We start from the raw sequence: 23,087 nt of genomic DNA on the forward strand, positions 1-23,087 counted from the left end.
GTAGGTGTATGCTTAAATTTTTAAGAAGTAGGTCAGGCCTGGTGGCTCACTCCTGTAATCCTAGCACTCTGGGAGGGTGAGGTGAATCACCTGAGCTCAAGAGTTTGAGATCAGCTTGAGCAAAGCAAGACCTCGTCTCTACCCAAAATAGAAAAATTAGCTGGGCATAGTGGTGGCCACCGGTAGTCCCAGCTACTCAGGCGGCTGAGACAAGAGGACCTCTTGAGCCCAGGAGTTTGAAGTTGCTGTGAGCTATGATACCATAGCACTCAATCCCAGGGCTACTGAGTGAGACTCTGTCTCAAACAAACAAACAAACAAACAAAGCTGCCAGACTGTTTTCCAAAGTGGTTGTACCATTTTACTTTCCCTCCAGGAGTATAACAGTTACAGTTCTTCCATATCCTTGCCAACACTTACTATAGTCACTCTTTAATTTCAGCCATTCTAATAGTTTTATAGTGCCATCTTATTGTAGTTTTATTCTGCATTTTTTTTTTTAAAGATAGAATCTCACTTGGCTGCCCCCCGTTTTAGAGTCCTGTGGCATCATAACTCACAGCAACCTCAAACTCTTGGGCTCAAGCCATCCTCCTGCCTCAGCCTCCTGAGCAGTTGGGCACCAGCCACCATGCCTGGCTAGTTTTTCTATTTTTAGTAGAGACCAGTAGTGCTCTTGTTCATGCTGGTCTTGAACTTCTGAGCTCAAGTGATCCTCCTGCCTCCGTCTCCCAGAGTGCTAGGATTATAGGTGTGAGCCACTGCTCCCAGCATTATTCTGCATTTACTAACAACTAATAATGCTGTACATCTTTTCATGGGCTTATTTGCCATCCAATACCTTCTTGGGTGAAATGCCTTTTCAAATATTTTGGGAATGTTTTATTATTATGCACATATCCTCTTCTTACTGAGCTATAAGAATTCTTTATATGTGCATATATTCTATGTGCAAGTTGTTTGTTGTATAGATGTTTTGCAATTATTTTCTCCCGGAAATAAAAGTGTATGTCCACATAAAGACTTGTAACAAATGTTCAAGGAAGCTTTATGTGTAATACCCCCAACCTGGGAAAGCACCTAACCAAACTGTGGTATAACCTTACAAGGGGATCCTACTAAGCCAGAGTAGGAACGAGTTACCAATACATGCAACAGAGTAAATCTCAAAATAATCGTAATGAGCGTAATAGTTTTTGAGGCTCACCAATGCTACAGTATGTATTAATATCAGTACTTCATTCCTTTTTATGACTGAATAATATTTCCTTATACCTAAATATATATCACCTACAATAATATTCCCCTGTACATTACCCATTCATCCATTGATGGAAATTTGAGCTGTTCCCATCTTTTGGCTACTCTGAATAGTACCGCTATGTACATGTGTGTACATGTACTTGTTTGAGTAGCAGTTTTCAATTTTTTTCAGTACATATGTGGGAGTGGAAGATGCCAGACACAAAAGATTACATATGGTCAGATTCTATTTATGTAAAATAGTCAGAATAGGTAAATTCATAGACACAGAATGTACATTGGTAGTTTCCAGGGACTGGGTGGGGACAATGGGTGCAAGATTTCCATTTAGGGTGATGAAAATATTTTGGAACTAGACAGAGGTTACAGTTACACAATACTATAACTGTATTAAATGCCACTGAATTGTTTGCTTTTGAATGGTTCATTTGGGCCAGGCACAATGGCTCACACCTGTAATCCCAGCACTCTGGGAGGCCAAGGAGACAGGATTGCTTAAGGCCAGGAATTTAAGACAATCCTGAACAAAAATGAGATCCATCTCTCATCTTCTAAAAATAGAAAATATTAGCTGTATATGGGGCTGTGCACCTGTAGTCCCAGCTACTCAGGAGGCTGAGACAGAAGAATCACATGAGCCCAAGAATTTGAGGTTGTAGAGGGCTATGATTACACCACTGTACTCCAGCCCGGCAAGAGAGCAAGACTCAAAAAAAAAAAAAAAAAGTTCATTTTATATTATGTGAATTTCACTACACTAAAAAATAATATTTATGAGCAGCGCCTGTGGCTCAAGGAGTAGGGCACCGATCCCATATGCCAGAGGTGACAGGTTTGAGCCCAGCCCTGGCCAAAAAAAAAAAACCTGCAAAAATAATTATTATTATTTATTATTTAATTTATAGTTAGGTTAAATGAATGAAGCCAGACAAAAAAGAATACATTACATGATTTCATTTATGTGGCGCCCTGTGGCTCAGTGAGTAGGGGCACCAGCCCCAAATACTGAGGGTGGTGGGTTCAAACCCAGCCCCTGCCAAATTGCAACCAAAAAGTAGCTGGACAGTGTGGCGGGCACCTGTAGTCCCAGCTACTTGGGAGGCTGAGGCAAGAGAATCGCCTAAGCCCAAGACCTGGAGGTTGCCGTGAGCTGTGATGCCACTCTACCGAGGGTGACAAAGTGAGACTCTCTCTCTAAAAAAAAATTTACAAAATGCAAATAACTCTCTGGTGACAGAAACAAGAAGATGAGTGATTGCTTGGGGACTGTGGGGATGAGGTGACATGTGACATGCACAAGGAAACTTTTTGGTGTGATGGATAGGCTCACTGTTTCGGTTATAGTCATGACATCAGGGAATGTGTGTCATGTAAAACTCATCAGATTGTACACTTTAAATAGGTGTGGTTTATTGTCTGAAAATTACACCTCAGAAAAGCTGTAATCAAAGCTTGATGTTATAGGCAGTCCATGTGGCCAGGAGAAGAGACTATTGTCCCTCTACGACTGCCATTTTCAAGTGGCCAAACTCAACTCATCGTGCTGGGTGGACCTGGCCCTAAAATGCTGACCTTTATTGAGCATTCGCTATGTCCTGGGCACTTGAGGCATATTAACTCCCCTAATCTCCTAAATGAATCCACCTACTTCCTAAACCTCCTGCCTCCTGGCCTTTGCACTTGCTGTGTCCTCTGCCTGCAACTCCTGTCCCCAGCCCCAGTGTGTTCCAGGTTAACTTGAAGACATTCCTCTAGACACTCCTCTTCAGGAAAGTCTTCCCTGACCCTTCAGTTTCAGTCAGAATCCCAGTGATATATTGGTTGTCATAAGGCTCCATATTTATCCCTTTTGACCATGAGTATAGGTGTAATTCCTTCACTCATCCATTTGAAAATGCTGACTAAGCGCCTGCCATCTGCCCAGCAATGTGCTAAGCACTGGGGACACTGGGGACACAACTATAAAACATAGCAGACAAAAATCCCAGCCCTGGTAGAGCTGACATACCAGTGGGGGGAAGGGAAGGTGTCACAAGAGAGACCACACAGCAACAACATTTACAATAATAATAATAATAATAATAGGGCGGCGCCTGTGGCTCAGTGAGTAGGGCGCCAGCCCCATATGCCAAGGGTGGCGGGTTCAAACCCAGCCCCGGCCAAACTGCAACCAAAAAATAGCCGGGCGTTGTGGCGGGCGCCTGTAGTCCCAGCTGCTCGAGAGGCTGAGGCAAGAGAATCGCGTAAGCCCAAGAGTTAGAGGTTGCTGTGAGCCGTGTGACGCCACGGCACTCTACCTGAGGGCGGTACAGTGAGACTCTGTCTCTACAAAAAAAAAAAATAATAATAATAATAATAATAATAATGTCGCACAGTACCTTAAACTGAAATAAGGCGGCCCCAAGTTTGCTTCGGTTTGGTTTGGTTGTGTTTCTTTCTTTCGATTTAAAAGGTGGTGGTCAGGGAAGTCCTCCTTTAAAGGACAACATTTAAGCAAAGACCTCCAGGTGGTGAGGCAGCCAACAGGAGGTCAGCAGGGCTGGAGCAGGGAGAGTTGGAAGGAGGTGAGGGGAAGTCAGGGAGGGGAACCAGCCTTCTTCTTCTTATACTCCCACAGGGAGGGGACTTTGGCTTTGCTCTGAGTGATCTGGGGAGAGGGTTCCCAGCAGAGGAGGGGTGGGAATTGCATTCCCACTGCTGGGTGAGCAGGTGAGGGCAGCTACTCAGTAAGAGGCCGTGGCGGCTGGACCAGAGTAAGCATGGGGTCAGGAGAGGTCAGTTCCCAGATATGATTTGTAAATGGAGTCAGGAGGATTTGCTGAAGGCTTGGACAGGGGGTGTCAGAGAAAAAGAAGGGGTGGGATAACTCCAAGGTGACCACTACTGAGTTGGGGGAAGACTTAGGAGGAGCAAATTGAGAACAGAATTTGGTTTGTGATCTTAAAACACCTTTTAGTTGCTAATTATCAAGTAAGTAGTTGGATACTAGTGATAAGGTCCATTCATCTCTCTCGCTCTCTGCTCAGTGCCTAGTATACAGAGGGAGCCCATCACACAGGATGGAATCAACAGTGAGCAGGAAACCAACAGTCCGGATGTTTTCTGGGCACCCCACGTGGCCAGATTCTTTTTTTCTTTTTAGAGAGAGGTCTTGCTATGTTGCCCAGGTTGGACAGCAGTGGCTCTTCACAGGTGCCATCAAAACTTACCACAGCCTCAAACTCCTGGGTTCAAGCATCTTCCCACCTTGGCTGGGACTACATATGCCACCATCACTGTGCTGGGCTCAGATTTTCTATTGATTAAGAAAATACAGAGAGACAAAGTTACCATGACTTCAGAGGCCATTTAGCAGCACAAATGATTTTTGTAAATCACATCAGGACCTCCACAGCATTTGAGCTACACATATTTGTAATGAAATTAAACATGGGAGGACTTGTAGGCCTTTACCACTACTACTCCTGGGAAGATGAGGGAGGAGATGACTTCACAGAGAGCTGCCAGGATCCTGGGTACAGAGTTCAGGGCACTCAGGGATACCTCCATTCAGTACCCCTCCCATAGCCCCACCACCTCCAATGCTGCATTTGGACAGTGTGGCACCTGCTGTGGGGCCAAACCTTCATCCCTACAGGGAGGAGTCTTGGATGGAGAGTCTTGTCTTCACTGGGTCAGTTTCCCACTGGACAGGACCCTAACCAGAGAGAGAGTACCCACAGCAAGTTGCCTTCTTCCACACTTAGTCTCTTTGTCCCAGCAGCCCAGCCTCCCCAGGGAATCAGGTTACCCACAGGGTGACCCTTTTCTCTGCCTGATGTTTCAGCAGCACAAGGAACACAAAATGGTTAGCTGGCGGTCATAGGGTTCACTGGTTAGAGCAATGAAGGGATTCCTTACCCACACCACTCAAGGTCACAGGGACAAGGAGCAAACGTTCTCTCAGTGGATTGGTAGGTATAGTAATGGAAGGAACAGCCTCTTAGTCTCCCTTTATTTCCTGCGCTCGTGCATCTAGCTATAGGGGAAGTGACGTGATGGATTGGCCTTTGGTTTAAGATGCAAGGCATTCCCTGGTGGATATCAAGGTGTAATCTCCCCCTGGTGTCCTGATAAGCCTCTCGTGGGCCATTACATCGTTCTGAGAAGTCAGCCGTCTCCAGGTACAGGGGGCACCTGGGAAGGTTGGTCAGTTCCCTGGGTGTGAATTAATTACCTCACTTTCTTTGCCTTAAAATATGTCCTTTAGTTGGAAGCGAGACTGCATGGGACACCACAGCCCCAGAAAAGGCCCCTCTCACTCCCAGAATGGCAGTGTTCACAGCAGCACTGAGAACAGGGAAGGCCGCTGGAACCCCCAGTCGGTGTCTGTCCCTATGAGGATAAAGCTCTGTCCCCTCCTTGAAGGGACATGTCTTGTGCCCCATGGTCAGGCATTCAGATTCTGCCAGGAGCTGCTTCCCAATGGGTGGATAGTTATTTTCCCCAGAACCTGCAGTTTTGTATGGTCATCTCCTAATGGAGCTTATACAAGTCTCCATAAAATAATACCCTGAGTTTAAGACATAGATGCTCTCACTTTTATTAATTTCTCTGCATACCTACCCAGGAGTTTGTTAGAAGAATATTTTACAATTTCAACTGGAAGATATTGTGAGAAAGGATGTGGTTAATTTCAGCTGTGATTCTACCAAGGTTTCAATGGTTTGTTCCTTTTATAATTTGTGGCTATTTCACAAGGCCTATTGTTTACTGTTCCTTTTTGATATTTAACATATCTTCATCTGTCAGCATCTGACCTTACTTCTTCAGAGCCAGCATGCAGATTAGTCAAGTCTGATTTCCTCTTACAGGAAGTAAGACTTTTACCCCATTATATTTGTGTAAATCAGGTTACGAGATTTTGAAAATCTATTGCGAGTGACTGAAAAAAAGGTGTAGAATTGTGTATGTGTAGATACACACATCAGCTGCAGACTCCTCCAGAAGAAAGCAGTGGAATGGAGATTTTGTTTGTGGATTCGCAGAGATATGAACCGGCTTACACTCATCTAATTTCTTAGTTATTCATGTTGTGTCTAAAATCAATTTCTGCCAACAAAGAACCAACTTTAAAAAGCTGTTTGAAGTTTACTGGTATGACTTGCAAAGTAAGGGGAGAAGAAAGGCAGTAAGAAAAAGAGGAGAAAAGAGGAAGAGGGGAGAGAAAAATGAAAAATTGATACAAAAAATGTTAGCTAAAGAATGGAGGCAGAGAAAAAAGCAGTGGAGAGGCACAGGGTGAGCAGTGGGATCTGTTGCAGCTGAAGACCGGCCTCTCTTCTACTGGTGTTGACCTCTAAACTATCCCAGAAAGAGGCTGATCCTTCACTCTGATTCCACCCTAAGCCAGTGTTTTTCAACCTTCATTACCTCATTACACATTTGAACCCGTAGTTAAACTTCTGCAGCTCACTTACATGATCCCATTTAAAAAAGAGTCAAAAAAAGAATATTCTTACCGTGCTTTGATTTCTTTTGAAAACAATTTCATTAATGATCTTTAAAAATTTTCATGGCCATGAGTTGAAAATCACTACCCTAACTAAGCCCTGACAATAACAGCAAAGATCTCACCGTCAGGGCCTGGTCCTGACCAGGAACAGCCTCAACCCTAATCCTAGACTTGTCTTTGTACTGCACACTGGAACTTCCAAGACCCCGAATCCATTGTTTCCCAACCTACTAATTGCCCCCAAGAAATGGTGCTTCTCAGAGTGAGAGAGAGGGGGGCAGCCTGTGCCCTGATGGCCTTCTGTGTCCCCCACCCCCTGTCATGGCTGTGTCCCCTCCATCTACGTGTCCTCTGAGGCTGCTTATAGAAAACACTGCCCGCCTCTTCTCTTCCCAGTGAGACATCTTCAACCATCTGGATACGTTTCTTCACCTCCGTTTACTCACCCTGCACACTCCTCATTCACTTTCCATCTTCTCCTTTCTCTAAAGTTGCCTTCACCAGGTCACCAACATCCTCCTGTATTGCTAAACCTTCCAGGCACCGCTGAGGTTTGTTTCTCGGCACTGGCCACCATTCAGCACTTCTTTTCCTGGAATAACCTCTGTGAAGACACCAAACATCTTTTGTTCCATTCCACCAGGGGACAAAGCCCCATACCAGCCCTGAGGGTGAACTGTGCTGTTACTGATCTACCACGATTTCTACAGTTTCTTTTTGCAATCAAATAAGAATTACTGAACAATGTGGTAAAATTCACGTAACATAGAATTTATCATTTTAAGCATACATTCAGTGGCATAAAGTTACATTGACATTGCTGTGCAACCATCACCGCCATCGGTTCCCAGAACTTTTTCCTCAACTAAAGCTCTGCACCTCTCACTGGGGTGGAAACAGCTGTGGTTCCACTGTCTGAGGGACCCGAGCCCCACCCTGCCTCCTGCAGGGGCTCTTCCCTCTTCGACTGCGTCACCCCACCCCCCACCCCACCCCTAGTCATACCTGTACCCCACAGCTCCCAATATCCCCTTGAGCATATCTCAGGGAGAGGTCTTCTCAGGCTTGACGCATGCTCACAGATGTGGACAGATTTAAAAGAAACTGGGGGGAGGGGGCTGTAATAAAACAAAACAGACACGGAAAATCTGAATTTAGAGTAATCTCATTGGCGGAAACCCACAGGTCCTGTGTCAAGATATTGTAAAATGCAAGATATGGGACATGCCACCAAAATGAAATTTTGTGTAGAGCATGAAAAATGCTTTAAAATTGATTTTCAAATAAAAACTGCTTAGCATAGCGACTTTTCCGTCTACACTTTCCCCACTGTCCACTAGAGGGCGGTGCCGTCCTACAGTCTGGAGCCTCCCGAGGGGCTCACCTCCCTCAACCCCGCCCTCAGTCCCACAGGGCCCAGCCGCGCCTGGGTCCACGGAACTCGCCACCTGCATCCTCCCCGGGGACGGCCATTCAGTGCCAGGTCTCACCCAAGAGGGCACCTTCCTGGGTGCGTTCTGTAGTCCCCTGAGCAGCTCAGCCCTTCCAGGCACGTCCCTTCCTAGCCCTTCTCCTTATACTTTACCCCTTAGTCCCACGCTGGTCCCTGAGCGACTGTCTCGCTTGGTACAGGGAACCCCCAGGACTGCGGGACCACATCCGTCCTGGTCTCTGGGGAATTTCCAGGGCTCAGCTCAGTGCTGGGCACTGACAGATGCTCAATAAACTCTCCTTAAATAAGCATGAGGACCACACCACAGCACAGCACCACTCACCTCTGTGGACACCTGCAGGTCACTGCATGAACATGGCACCGGTTCAGCCTGGGAGGAGGCCAGAGAGTAACCACAGCTATAAAAAATCAACTCAAGGTGGACTTATATGTAAGAATTATGTGTAACTGGGCGGGGCCTGTACCTCAGTGAATAGGGCGCCAGCCCCATATACAGAGGGTGGCAGATTCGAACATGGCCCAGCCAAACTGCAACAACCACCACCACAAAAAATAGCCGGGTGTTGTGGCGGGCGCCTGTAGTCCCAGCTACTCGGGAGGCTGAGGCAAGAGAATCATCTAAGCCCAAGAGCTGGAGGCTGCTGTGAGCTGTGACACCACCGCACTCTACCAAGGGTGACAAAGAAACAAACAAACAAAAATCGTGTGTAAGACCCCAAACTATAAAACTACTAGAAGATAACATCGGAAAACTCTTCAGAACATTGATCTAGGCCAGGCATCCTCAAATTGCGGCCCGCGGGCCACATGAAGCAGTGTGAATTGTATTTGTTCCCGTTTGGTTTTTTACTTCAAAATAAGATATGTGCAGTGTGCATAGGAATTTGTTCAGAGTTTTTTTTTTTAAACTATAGTCCCGCCCTCCAACGGTCTGAGGGACAGTGAATTGGCCCTGTTTAAAAAGTTTGAGGATGCCTGGTCTAGGCTAAGACCTCAAAAGCACAGTAAACCAAAATAAAAATAGACAAATGGGATTATATTTATGAGGAAAATTGAAAGCCTCTAAAAATCTCTGCAGAGCAAAAACAATCAACAGAATGAAGAGACAACTTCTTTTTTTTTTTCTTCTTTTATTTATTTATTTATTTATTTTTTTGTAGAGACCGAGTCTCACTGTACCGCCCTTGGTAGAGTGCTGTGGCGTCACACGGCTCACAGCAACCTCTAAGTCTTGGGCTTACGCGATTCTCTTGCCTCAGCTTCCCGAGCAGCTGGGACCACAGGCGCCCGCCACAACGCCCGGCTATTTTTTGGTTGGCCGGGGCTGGGTTTGAACCCGCCACCCTCGGTATATGGGGCCGGCGCCCTCCTCACTGAGCCACAGGCGCCGCCCTGAAGAGACAACTTCTTGAACGTTAAGAAAATGTTTACAGGGCGGCGCCTGTGGCTCAGTCGGTAAGGTGCCGGCCCCATATACCGAGGGTGGCAGGTTCAAACCCGGCCCCGGCCAAACTGCAACCAAAAAATAGCTGGGCGTTGTGGTGGGCACCTGTAGTCCCAGCTACTTGGGAGGCTGAGGCAAGAGAATCGCTTAAGCCCAGGAGTTGGAGGTTGCTGTGAGCTGTGTGATGCCATGGCACTCTACCGAGGGCCATAAAGTGAGACTCTGTCTCTACAAAAAAAAAAAAAGAAAATGTTTACAAACTACTCATCTGACAGGTAACTGATATCAAGTACCTCAAATAACTCAATAGAAAAAAATTATCCCATTAATTAATGGGCAAAGGATATGTGGATATGAACAGACATTTCTCAAAAGAAGGTGTATGATGAACAACAGGCATATAAAAATGCTAACCATCTGGGCAGCACCTGTGGCTCAGTAGGTGGGGCACCAGCTCCATATGCCGGAGATGGTGGGTTCAGACCCGGCCCTGGCCAAAAACTACAAAAAAAAAATGCTAACCATCAAAGACAGCTGTGGGTAGTTGTGGTTCTGGCGTCCAAGACGTCGACCAAGAATTTCTGAATCAGTGACAGGGACTGGATTTGCCCTGACAAGAAATGTGGAAACGTAAACTTTGGTAGAAGAACTAGCTGTAATCGATGTGATTGGGAGAAAACAACCGAGGCCAAGATGATGAAAGCTGGGGGCACTGAAATAGGAAAGACATTTGCAGAAAAGAGCCGAGGCCTTCTTAGTGCTAATGACTGGCCGTGTGAGACTTGCAGTAATGTGAATTGGGCCAGAAGATCAGAGTGTAACGTGTGTAATACTCCAGAGTATGCTAAATTAGAAGAATGAACAGGATATGGTGGTGGTTTTAATGAAAGAGAAAATGTTGACTATATAGAAAGAGAAGAATCAATATGAGGAGTTTGGATGTGAAAAGAAAAAGTACAGAGGGAAGGCAGTTGGTCCTGCATCTATATTGAAGGAAGTTGAAGATAAAGAATCAGAGGGAGAAGAGGAAGATGAGGATGAAGATCTTTCTAAATAAAAATTAGATGAGGATGAAGATGATACTGATCTCTCAAAATGTAATCCTGATGCCAGTGAAGAAGAAGATAGTAATAAAAAGAAACCTAATAGACGAAGTTGCTCACAGTCTCCATCTTCACATTCACAATCTTCATCATGCTCATCCTCCCCCTCAAGTGCAAGGTCTAGGTCCAGGTCCTGTTCAAGAAGTTCTTCCAGTTCACAGTCAAGATTTCGTTCCAGTTCCAGAGAACGTTCGAGATCGCGTGGGTCAAAATCAAGATCCAGCCCCAGGTCCCACGACGGCTCCTCTTTCCCACGAAAAAGATCTTACTCAAGGTCATCATCTTCTCTTGAGGAACAGAAAGAGAAGAGATCTTCTTCATCTGATGATCGCAAATAAAGACGAACAAGATCATGGTCACCCGAAAGCCAGGTGATTGGTGAAAACACTAAACAACCCTGAGCCCAGGGCCAACCCCTATGGAACACCACTACTTTACCCAGGCGCCACAGGTCATCTTCTGGATCATCCCATTCTGGTTCCCATTCAAGTTCAAAAAAGAATTAATGTATTCAAATTTACATTTAAAAAATCCAGTACAGTGCATGAAGCATATTTTAAAGAAGTTGGTGTCTTCCTTGGTCAGAAGTGCTGAATCTGCCAGCAGAGGTGCATGTCTTCATTGCTTTTCAGAACAATACACCTGTGTTTATTTGTAAAGTTAAAAATAAATAGCATTTTAAGCCATGATGTCTCAAAATAGATGCTCTATTTATCATTTGTTATTTACAACCATTTGCTTCATCCATCAACCATCTCAGTTATAACAAAGTACTTTGTTTCCTAATTCAAACTCTTTGTTTTTCTCATTTCCAAATATGTCCTGTCTATTGGCTAAGACAGGATTTCCAAGGTTCATTTGAACTTTGCGCATGGAGGCAAGACAGTAAACTTGTTGGAAACTGCCTGTTTTATGTTTTTATCTGATAAAAGAAGTCAACCTGTTTATGTTGTTAACATATGTCAATGTTATACTTAACATAAAAAAGTTCAACAGTTTTTTTTTTTGTAGAGACAGAGTCTCACTTTATGGCCCTCAGTAGAGTGCCATGGCATCACACAGCTCACAGCAACCTCCAACTCCCAGGCTTAAGCGATTCTCTTGCCTCAGCCTCCCGAGTAGCTGGGACTACAGGCGCCCACCACAACGCCTGGCTATTTTTTGGTTGCAGTTCAGCCGGGGCCGGGTTTGAACCCGCCACCCTCGGCATATGGGGCTGGCGCCTTACCAACTGAGCCACAGGCGCCGCCCAAAAAAGTTCAACAGTTTAAACAGCTAACCGGAAACTTGTTTATTTTTAAATTCCCTATGCTAAGGGTGCCTTAGAATCATTGTCTCCCTTTTATCCAGCTTTATTTTTTTGTACCACCACATTTAATGCAAAAGAATCTTGTGAATTGCTGAAGAAGAAAATGTTATTTTCCTTTCTGACACATAATTTGGGGCAAGAAATAAACCCTAACATTTCATCTGTATTGATAGAGTTTCCTGTTAAGAGACACATCTTATTTGAAAATGTATATCAGTATTTTAAGAAGCTTTGTGTGATACCCTTTAAAATCCAGTTGTGAAATGTGATAGGGTAGAAAAGGCTAAATCATAGTTAATGAGAAAATTTAAGAAAGCTTTTTTTTTAATTTATTTATTTTTATTGTTAAATCATAGCTGTGTACATTAGTGCAATCAACGGGTACAATGTGCGGGTTTCATATACAATCTGAAATATTCTTTTTTTTTTTTTTTTAGGTTTTTCACTTCAATAATTTAGGTCTGCGTTGCTGTCCTTTTCATATTGTTTTATAGGTTTAATGTACTTTTTCCTTTTTTTTTTTTTTATTGTTGGGGATTCATTGAGGGTACAATAAGCCAGGTTACACTGATTGCAATTGTTAGGTAAAGTCCCTCCTGCAATCATGTCTTGCCCCCATAAAGTGTGACACACACCAAGCCCCCCCCCCCGTCCCTCTTTCTGCTTTCCCCCTCAATCTGAAATATTCTCATCAAACTGTTCAACGTAGCCTTCGTGGCATTTTCTTAGTTACTGTATGTAGGCATTCGTATTCTGCATTTAGTAAGTTTTGCCTTAAGAAAGCTTTTGAAGTATATTTCTTTTCAGATGGAAAGGCACCACAGACATTGTGAATTTAAGTGAACATTTGTCTCTAGATGACTTACTATAACCACTGCATAAAGTTTTCTTCCAAATAACAAATGAATGCTTATTTCTACATAATGTAAGGCAAAATCATTATTTTTTTCCTGTTCACTTGAAATAACTTATGGCTTAAAATGCTTTCAGAGTTTGTTTTATTTTTCAAAATTAAAATTTGGTCACTGAACTCCATTTTGTTTTCTGGTTTAAAAATGAAAATCATTTCTTTTTTTTTGTAGAGACAGAGTCTCACTTTATGGCCCTCGGTAGAGTGCCGTGGCGTCACACAGCTCACAGCAACCTCCAACTCCTGGGCTTAGGCGATTCTCCTGCCTCAGCCTCCCGAGCAGCTGGGACTACAGGCGCCCGCCACAACGCCCGGCTATTTTTTTGTTGCAGTTTGGCCGGGGCCGGGTTTGAACCCTCCACCCTCGGCATATGGGGCCGGCGCCCTACTCACTGAGCCACAGGCGCCGCCCATGAAAATCATTTCTTAGCAATATCTTCAGTGACAATACAAGGTAAGTATATTAAGGGAAATCAACAATTGTGCTTTTGTTATGGGGTACTGATTTTTTTATTGTTTTCTTTCCCCCGAACATTGTCTGCTGCAGTTTACATAAAAATTTGAACTTGTGGGCGGTGCCTGTGGCTCAGTGAATAGGGCGCCGGCCCCATATACCGAGGGTGGCGGGTTCAAACCCAGCCCCGGCCAAACTGCAAGAACAACAACAACAAAAAAAAAATAGCTGGGCGGTGTGGTGGGCGCCTGTAGTCCCAGCTGCTCGGGAGGCTGAGGCAAGAGAATCGCGTAAGCCCAAGAGTTAGAGGTTGCTGTGAGCCGTGTGACGCCACGGCACTCTACCCAAGGGCGGTACAGGGAGACTCTTGTCTCTACACAAAAAAAAAAAAAAAAAAAAAAATTTGAACTTGTTTAAGGTATCTAGTAGACAGATCAAACAAAATTATATTTGTTTTTTATTTTAAAGTGTTTTTCTCTTTAACTGATCTAAAAATGAAAGCAAGCTATGTTATGTAGAAATATTTTGATAATATTTTTACAATGGCTTTCCCATGTTTTTTATGTCTTAATTTTCTTTGCTACGTTTACTGTAGGTTGCACAAGAACTTTTCCTCTCTTGTAATTGTGCCTCAGACTTAGAAGTCCACCTTCTGAGTTGTTCAGATGATCTTCTAGATTCAGCATGTTACCATTGGTTTATTTTTGTGCTTTCTGTATATAAAACTTTGGCTCCACTAAGCAAATGCAAGGTTATAAATTTAGCTAATAGTCGTTTACAGACAATTGAGGTGATGATGATTTCATTTGGTTTAACTAAGCTGTACTAGTTCATTTCATAAGGAAATGATACTGTAGACAAATGTAAATAAAGCCTGTGAGTCAAGCACCCACCCCCCAAAAAACAAAAAATGCTAACTATCGCTAATCATCAGGGAAATGCAAATCAAAACCACAATGAGATACCATCTTATCCTAGATAGAATACCTATTATTCAAAAGACCAAAATTACCATATGGTGGTGAGGAGGTGGAAAGGGAATTCCAGTACACAGTTGGTGGGAATGTAAATTAGTACAGCCTCTATGGAAAACCATATGGAGATATCCATATGGAACTAAAAATGGAACTACCATATGATAAGCAATCTCACTTCTGGAAAGAAACCAATATATCAAAGGGATACATACCCTCCTGTGTCTCTTACAACCCTATTTACAACAGCAAAGATATGGAATCCAACTAAGTGCCCCTTAGTTTCAAAGAAAATGAAATACCTAGGAATATACCTAACAAAGGAGGTGAAGGACCTCTATAAAGAAAATTATGAAATCCTCAGAAAGAAAGAAAATGTGGCATATATATACAAGGGCAGTAAGAAAGAATGAAATCGTATCATTTGCAGCAATGCGACTGAAACCGGAGGTTATTATGTTAAGTGAAATAAGTCAGGCACAAAAAGTCAAGAATTGCATGTTCTCACTTACACGTGGGAGCTAAAAATGATACATGCCAGAGACTGGGAAGTTGGTGGGGTGGGGGGGTGAGATGAGGAGAGGCTGGTCAGTGGGTAGAAACTTGCAGTTTGAGATAAGGAATAAGTTCTAATATTTGTTAGCAGAATGTATTGTATTTTTCAAAATAGCTAAAAGAGAGGATTTTAAATGGACCCAAAACACAGAAATGAAAATACATGGGTGACAGATTCCCTGAATACCTGGACTTGATCATTACACACACAGGCATGTAACAAAATTTCACATGTACCCCACAAATATTTATAACTATAATGTATCAAAAATAATTTTAAATTTTTTTTTTTTTTTTTTTTTGTAGAGACAGAGTCTCACTTTATGGCCCTTGGTAGAGTGCCGTGGCCTCACCCAGCTCACAGCAACCTCCAACTCCTGGGCTTAGGCGATTCTCTTGCCTCAGCCTCCCGAGTAGCTGGGACTACAGGCGCCCGCCACAACGCCCGGCTATTTTTTGGTTGCAGTTTGGCCGGGGCCGGGCCTGAACCTGCCACCCTCGGGATATGGGGCCGGCGCCCTACCACTGAGCCACAGGTGCCACCCAATAATTTTAAATTTTTTAATTAAAAAAAATTGTGCCCCCAAACAGTGCCCTCTTTTCCCATCATCTTGGAAGGCGCTGTTCCTCATCACGCATGTAAGTGCTTGAAATGTCTCTTGATTGTTTCTCAGATGTACTTATCTTACGTCACTGAAAGTTGTGATAACAGAATACCACAGACTGGGTAATGTATAAAGAAAAGATATTTATTTCTTATAGGTCTGGAGGCTGGGAAGTTCAAATTTGGGTGGCTGCCTCTGGCTGGCTTCTGGTGAAGGCCTCATGCTGTGTTGCAATGTGACAAAAGGAATGATGGGTAAGAGAGGTGTAGGGCGAGAGCTAGACTGGCTTACTAACAAACCCATGCTCGTGATAACTAGTCCACTCCCCCGATAACCCATTGATCCACTAACCCAATGACCCAATAATCAAAAAATCCACAAATAATCCGTGAATGGACTAACCCACTAATGACCCATTCACAGCTCAGAGGCCCTAAATCAATGTGCGTTTTGAAGTGGTCAAAGATTCAAACCACAGCAGGGGACGACTCACACTCTAACACTGTAACTTAGCAAATAAAATGAGAATATTTTTTCCACTTCAAGTTCCCAAAAATGTTTCTAGACTGTCAAATTCATCTGAGAGGAGGTAAGGAATGGCTCTCAAATGAGAACCATGGAAAGACATTAAAGGAAAATACAGACAACTCAGAATACCCAAAATAGTTTTCAAAAAGAAAAAGAAAATAGGAAGACCCACAATTTCTGTCTTGGCGCCTGTGCTCAGTGAGTAGGTTGGCAGGTTGGAGCTGGGCCCCGCCTGCTAAACAACAATGACAACTGCAACCCAAAAAAAGTCAGCCATTGTGGCGGGCGCCTGTGGTCCCAGCTGCTTGGGAGGCTGAGGCAAGAGAATCACTTAAGCCCAAGAGTTGGAGGTTGCTGTGAGCTGTGTGAGGCCACGGCACTCTACCAAGGGCGACATAGTGAGACTCTGTCTCAAAAAAAAAAAAAAGGAAGACCCATAATTTCTTGTCTGAAAATTTACTATATAGCTACAGTAATCAAAACAGCATGGAACTAGAATAAGGATACACATATAGCAACGGCTTAGAATTGAGAGCCAAGAAATAAACCTTCGTATTTATAGTCAGTTGATAAGGGTAATTAATGATTAGTTTTACGTGTTAACTTGACTGGATTAAGGATACCACATAGCTGTTGAAATTTTATATCTGAGTGACTGTGACAGTGTTTCCTGAATGCGTTGGTACTATGTATTTGAATCAGTAAGAAAGGTGGTTAAAAATTAAAATTTTTTTAAACACTCAAAAATGGTTAAATGGCACATTTTTGATACGTGTTTTTACCACAATTTTGCCACAGTAAGGAAGGTCCACCTCACTCACTGTGGGCAGGAGCTATGCACTCAGCTTAGGCCCTGGATATAATAAAAAGGCACAAATCTATCTCACCACCACCACACTAAAGCTGGAACCACCTTCTTCTCCAGCCTTGCATAATACAACTCCAGGTTCTCAGGCCTTCGTCCAGGAACTGATGTTAGACCGTCATTTTCCCTGGTTCTGAGGCTTTGAGGCTCAGGCTGAGCCACACTACCAATCTCCCTGGTAGTTCCAGCTTGACAACGGCTTTTCCTGGGTCTTCTCACCCTCCATATTCACATGAGCCAATTCCCCTAATAAATCTTTTCTTGGGTATCTTTATTTCTATACCTATATCTATATTTTATTATTTCTGTCTCTCTGGAGAACCCTAATACAGGTGCCAAGATAACCAAATGGGCGAAGAATGATCTTTTCAAATAAAGGTGCTGCAACAGCTGGATAGTCACCTGCCAAAGAATGAAGTTCTGCAGGACTGCGTCTCACCTTACTCAAAAGTTAACTCAAAATAGATCAATGAGTTAAAGGTAATGGCTAAAACCATGAGAAACTCTTAGAAGAAAACATAAGGGTACACCTCAGATGTGGCGACAGATTCTTAGCTCTGACACAATGCATGAATGACAAAAAGAAAAATAGATAAATTGGTCTTTCTCACACACAAAAGAAAAGGAAGCTCTGATATGTGCCTCAACCTGATGGACCTTGGAAACATTTTGCTGAGTGAAATAAGCCAGAAACAAAATGACTTATGTTGCATGATTCTGTTTATATGAAATACCAAGAATAAGCAACTTCATAGAAACAGAAAGTACATGAGAGATTATCAAAGTCTGGAGGCAGGAGGAATGGGGCATTATTGTTTAATGGACACAGAGCTTCTATTTGGGGTGATGAAAGTTTTCTGAAGGAAAATAGTGGTATGGTTGTTTGATGTTGTGAATGTAGTTGATTCCGCTTAATTACACAAAAGAAAATGGCTCAATGGCACATTTTTGATATATGTTTTTACCACAATTTAAAAGAAGTTTTGGTGGGGAAAAACTCACCAGGTAAAATTCACTCACCCTGATCAGAGTCCTCACCATACTCACATACGGACAACAGACCCCTCTTGACCTTCTGTAAGAGAGATCCAAGGATTTAGGGACATGACACTGACCAGCCACCTGCAGAAGCACAAAGTAAATGTATCTGCAAAGAGACTGGGAGTTAAGCAGGAGGCACAGACCACAGCACTCCCGGGACACACATCCAGCCCATGGATTCTGATTCTACCTGACCCTGCTCACTCTTCAGATCTTGTTGTGGGGTTCAGAAAGGGGAGATAATGGGTCTGTCCCCTGGACACTCTGCGTGAGGACACAAGACTCTCCACTAAGTCTCCACACACAGCTCTGTCTGGATATTGTGAGGAGGACTCTGGCCCAGGCTTCGGGACAACGCACGAGAATCAGCCTCTGAGAGGAACCCGGAGCTGGAGAAGCTGGTTCCCTGCAGCTCGCAGGTCCAGCCCACCCTGGAGCAGAACTCCCTGTGATCCAGGCACCCCTGAGACACAGCTCCCTCCTGCGGCCTCCTCCCGGTGACACGTCAGGGAGCCTCCCGCTCAGGCTGTACAGAGAGCGCAGCACTTTGGACAGCGCCTATCTCGCCTTCACCTTCCCCCTCCTCACAGGGATCAAAGATTGGGAGGGGGCAGTGACCATGGGGAGAGCTGCCTGGAACGGGAGTAAGTGGGGGCACTGGCCGGGATACCAGCAGAGGCCAGGAGAAGGGGGTGCAGGAAAGAAAACCCAGGCATGGGGAACAGAGGAGAGAAGAACACAGGCTCTGTGGGGAGGAGCCCAGTGTGAATGTGGCGCCATCTCAGCAGGTCCAGATGAACAGGAGAGGAAGCAGCTCTCCTCTCCCCTGACCCAGGGATGAGAAGTGTGTGGGGCTGCATCCCCAGAGTCAGGGCCCTCCCCCATTCTGGTCCCTGGGAGTGAGAAGAGAAATTGCCTTGTCCCTCCTCCCTTTCTTCCCCTGACACTGACCTTCCCCTCCTGCCCCTCCCTCTTCCAGTCCCAGACTGTCCTCTCTTCAGCACTCTGCCCCAGACATCACTGGCCCAGGGGGGCATGCAGAGCCAACCTAATGCAGACAAATACAGACAGACATTCCCAGGAATCTTGGGTGACATCTCATTGAGAAGGAGGGAGGAGATGGTATATTTGAAGTCACAGAGATTGGACTCACAGAGTTGGAACCGGATGGAGCCTCTTTTTGTTTTGTTTTGTTTTTGAGACAGGGTCTTGCCCTGTTGCCCTGGCTAGAGCCCGGTGGCTTCATCATAGCTCACAACAACCTCGAGCTCCTGGGCTCAAGAGATCCTCCTGCCTCAGCCTCCCCAACAGCTGGGACTACAGGCGTGCACTACCACGCCTAATTTTTCCATTTATTGTAGAAACGGGGGTGGGGTGTGTGTGTGTCTCACTCTTGCTCAGGCTGGTCTCGAACACCTGAGCTCAAGCTATCCTCCGGCTTTCCAAAGTGCTAGGGTTATAACCCGTGGTGCCCCTGTGGTTACCGCCCCCTCCCAATCTCCAGCCGTGACGGAGCGTTGACTACTATAGGCGAGACCCGTGGAACATGTCTACACGCAGATGTTGAACAAAACGTGCAGCCCGGAGCGGTCCCTCTGCCTGCTACACTTTCCTCACTGTCCACCAGGGGGCGGCGACGTCCCCAGCTTGGAAGCTCCCGGGATGTCGACCTCTCCAACGCCGCCTTCGGTACGGCAGGGTCTGACTCTCCGCCGCCGCGCCGCAGTCCGCCGTGCTCCTTGCTCTCCACCCTCCCCGCACGGACTCTGCCAGCTCCTCCTGCAGCCGGTGTCCGCCCACCTGAAGGCCGATCCCCCACCCCCGCGGGCGGCTCTTACCCTCCGCTCCTGCGTCCCTCCCAAAAGGGCACTGTCGCTTCATAACCTCTGCATCATCAACTATTTCTGCAACTATTCGCTAAATGTCGCCCTGGCTCTTTCTGTCTTGTCCTCTGGGGAATCAGGGCCGAGCCCAGAGCTGACAAAGAAGAGGGGCTTGTTGTCTAAGCTCTTTCTAAATTTACTAACATCACACGTATCACTTCTCCTAATTTGGTATCATTCTTTTCTTTTTATCAATGAGACACCTCAGCCTTCCTCTCTGACCAGTTCCTCCTAAGAGGACTCACCTGTCTGTCTCTACCCAGGGAATCACTGATTTCAAACCAACTTCAGCTTCTTCCTTTGAGCACGTTGTGACCTGCTGGACTTCAGAGCAGACCTACACCCTGATGTTCCCAAGAGAAATACTTCATCCTGCAATTGATCTTAGATCTTTGGATAATTAATAATAACTTTCACATAGAGAAACATTTAACATCACGACTAACCTTCTCCTTTTTGGTGTATTAAGAGCATGGCATGAGATTTAAACTCCTGACGATTATTTATTTATTTATTTGTTTTTGACAGTCTCATTATGTAGCCCTTGGTAGAGTGCCGTGGCATTGCAGCTCACAGCAACCTCAACTCTTGGGCATAAGTGATTCTCTTGCCTCAGCCTCCCAAGTAGCTGGAACCACAGGCACCCACCACAATGCCTGGCTATTTTTTTGGTTGTAGTTGTCATTGTTGTTTGGCAGTCCTGGGCTGGGGTCGAACCCACCAGCTCTGGTGTATTGTGGCTGGCACCCTAGCTGCTGAGCTACAGGTGCTGAGCCTCATGACAAACTTTTAAGGGTAAAATACAGTATCTCAGGTTGAGCATCCCAAATCCAAAACCACACAATTTTTTTGACTTTACATACACTGATTTAGTCCTCATAACAGCCCTGTAATGTAGGAGCTCTCAACCTTCCCCTTTTACAGGTGAGGAAACCAAGGCAGAGAATTTATTTGCTCACAGTCAACGTGAATAGTGAGTTAGCAGAGCAAGTTTTATATTCCATGTGTTTAACCACTAGACCAAAGGCCTCCCTAAGACCCTAAGCAATGGTTCTCAACCTTCCTAATGCTATGGCCCTTTAATACAGTTCCTGTGGGTCGTGACCCACAGGTTGAGAACCGCTGCCCTAGAGGGTGTTTGTCCCAGCGCTTGGATTCTTTTTTTTTTTTTTTTTTAATGGTGTAAAAGTTGTTTTTTTTATTAGGGCAGTAGGAGAAATTAATAAATTTTTATTCGAGGAATTTCACATGTGATTCTCCTTCTGCTGTCCATCTCAATGGCTGGAGTCACCGAAGATTTACCTTCAAGACAGCCCTTTTTAATGAACAGATCCTCAATCCACATTTGTCCTGTTAGCCCTACATAATAACAAAAGTTTATATCTCCAAAGATGATCATATAAAACAAGCCTCCCTTAGCTCCACAAACCACCTATTTATTAGCTGTCCTGAACAGTTAGCAAGAGATCCAGGCATGCACTGTTTGTTCCTGCTGTAAGACCTATTAGACAATCACAGTTGCTTGCTTTGTATTTCCACTTGGACAGTGTCACATGCAGGCAACGGAGGGAAAACCAGTCTAATAAAGGGTTAATACAATGTCCCCAGTAGGTTGACTGCTACCAAAGTAGCAGATAGAAAACCTAGTGGAAGTTTTTTTATGGTCATGTCCACAGCAATTGAGAAACTCAGCGCTTGGATTCTAACAGACATTAGACTACCTTCAGGACCTCTTTCCCCAGGGTTCACAGTGAAGACCAGAAGCAATGGCATTTGTTCCTGAACTGGTAGACCTCATACCGCCTCTTTTTCTGGGTTTTCAAAGCTCTCCACAGGTAGATAGAGCCCTACCTCTTCTTCCCCATGGAAGGATGCAGGTGTCCTAACCAAGGCCAGGTCTCTAAGGGGCATTTTCCACAGCACCCCTCTCTGCAGGTAAGGCAGCAAGTGGCCCATCTTCCCTTTCTACCCTGAGGCAGAGGCACTCAGTGAGTAGGAATGATGAGGATTCCTAAGGAGGAAAGGTGAGACCATTCCAGAGCACTCAGTTGGTGACAGGATTCAAGTGCAACACAAGGAATTTCTTTTGTTTTTGTTTTTGTTGTTGTTTTTTTTTTTGGTTTTTGGCTGGGGCTAGGTTTGAACCTGCCACCTCCAGCATATGGGACCGGCGCCCTACTCCTTGAGCCACAGGCACCACCACAAGGAATTTCTTTCGAATCCCCACCCTAGCTCTCTCTGGGCAAACTCAACCCAGGGGCCTGGAAGGTGAATTGTCACCTGGCTGCCTCACAGCGGAGGTCAAGGGATTGTTTGCCAATTTTAACAGCTTCTACCCTGTTTCCCTGAAAATAAGACATCCTCCAAAAATAAGACCTACTTACAGGAAAGATAAGACATCCCCTGAAAATGAGACCTAGCGCATCTTTGGGAGCAAACCTTAATATAAGACACTGTCTTATTTTCGGGGAAACAGGGTACTACTATAGACTATCAAAAGCATACCTGTGGACTAAATCACACACACACACACACACACACACACACACACGTCCTCGGCAATTCCATTACAAACAAGTGCTTTGAAAATTACTGCTTTAAATGGCAGAACATGAAGGACCTTCAAGAGATAGGTTTTTTACTTAGCATTTCATAACCTTGAGGGAAGGTGGAGGGCGCCGTGTAGTGCTCTTGGACATGAACTTTACTTTACAAACATGACCTTGGGACTTAGAGTTTTCTTAATTACTCATACATGTACAACTCTACCAGGATGTTCTAGGTAGATCAGAGGACACTCAGGTTAAATTTAAGCCTCTATAGATGACTCAGAAAGCAAAAATGCACAATGGCTTTGTTTCTGCTATTCAGTGCTCAATAGTTAGAGAAGGCAAAAGCGCGGGGAGGGCTTCAGATCTCTCTAAGCCTGCTGAGTACTTCTGGCTGGAACTTATTAATTTCATTACAACCCTGAGAAGAGACCAAGACCACAATCTCCCAGGGAGTGTCTGGTTAATCTTAGTCTTGATCTTACATGGTATAAATTAAACACCCCTAAATGTGCAGAACCAATCTTCACCGTCAAAACTATGCTATATACAACATAAGGGACCAGAAATCAGTCTTTATCTAAAAAAAAAAAAAAAAAACAGGAAAGCTTCCAGGATACAAAGAGAACACCCCCTTACACCTTTTTCTTCTACATC

The 23,087-nt window shown here is 44.6% G+C and overlaps 1 protein-coding gene and 2 pseudogenes across 1 annotated transcript in view; 1 reads left to right on the plus strand and 2 right to left on the minus strand.

Annotated features, from left to right (window-relative positions):
• The window catches only part of CD177 (CD177 molecule), a 31,528-nt gene extending 24,175 nt beyond the window's left edge, over positions 1–7,353 (minus strand). The window contains exons 1-2 of the mRNA XM_053607127.1: positions 7,204–7,353; positions 4,473–4,558 (exon numbers count right to left, since the gene is read on the minus strand). The gene's annotated coding sequence lies outside the window, so the exon portion shown is untranslated. The remainder of the gene's footprint in view (positions 1–4,472; positions 4,559–7,203) is intronic.
• On the plus strand, positions 4,693–11,200 carry LOC128596587 (zinc finger Ran-binding domain-containing protein 2-like; annotated as a pseudogene).
• Positions 11,201–21,477: 10,277 nt separating this feature from the next.
• LOC128597995 (uncharacterized) lies at positions 21,478–21,604 on the minus strand (annotated as a pseudogene).
• Between the last annotated feature and the right edge of the window lie 1,483 nt (positions 21,605–23,087).

The sequence above is a fragment of the Nycticebus coucang genome, chromosome 10, assembly GCF_027406575.1.
Source record: "Nycticebus coucang isolate mNycCou1 chromosome 10, mNycCou1.pri, whole genome shotgun sequence".
Classification (NCBI taxonomy): domain Eukaryota; kingdom Metazoa; phylum Chordata; class Mammalia; order Primates; family Lorisidae; genus Nycticebus; species Nycticebus coucang.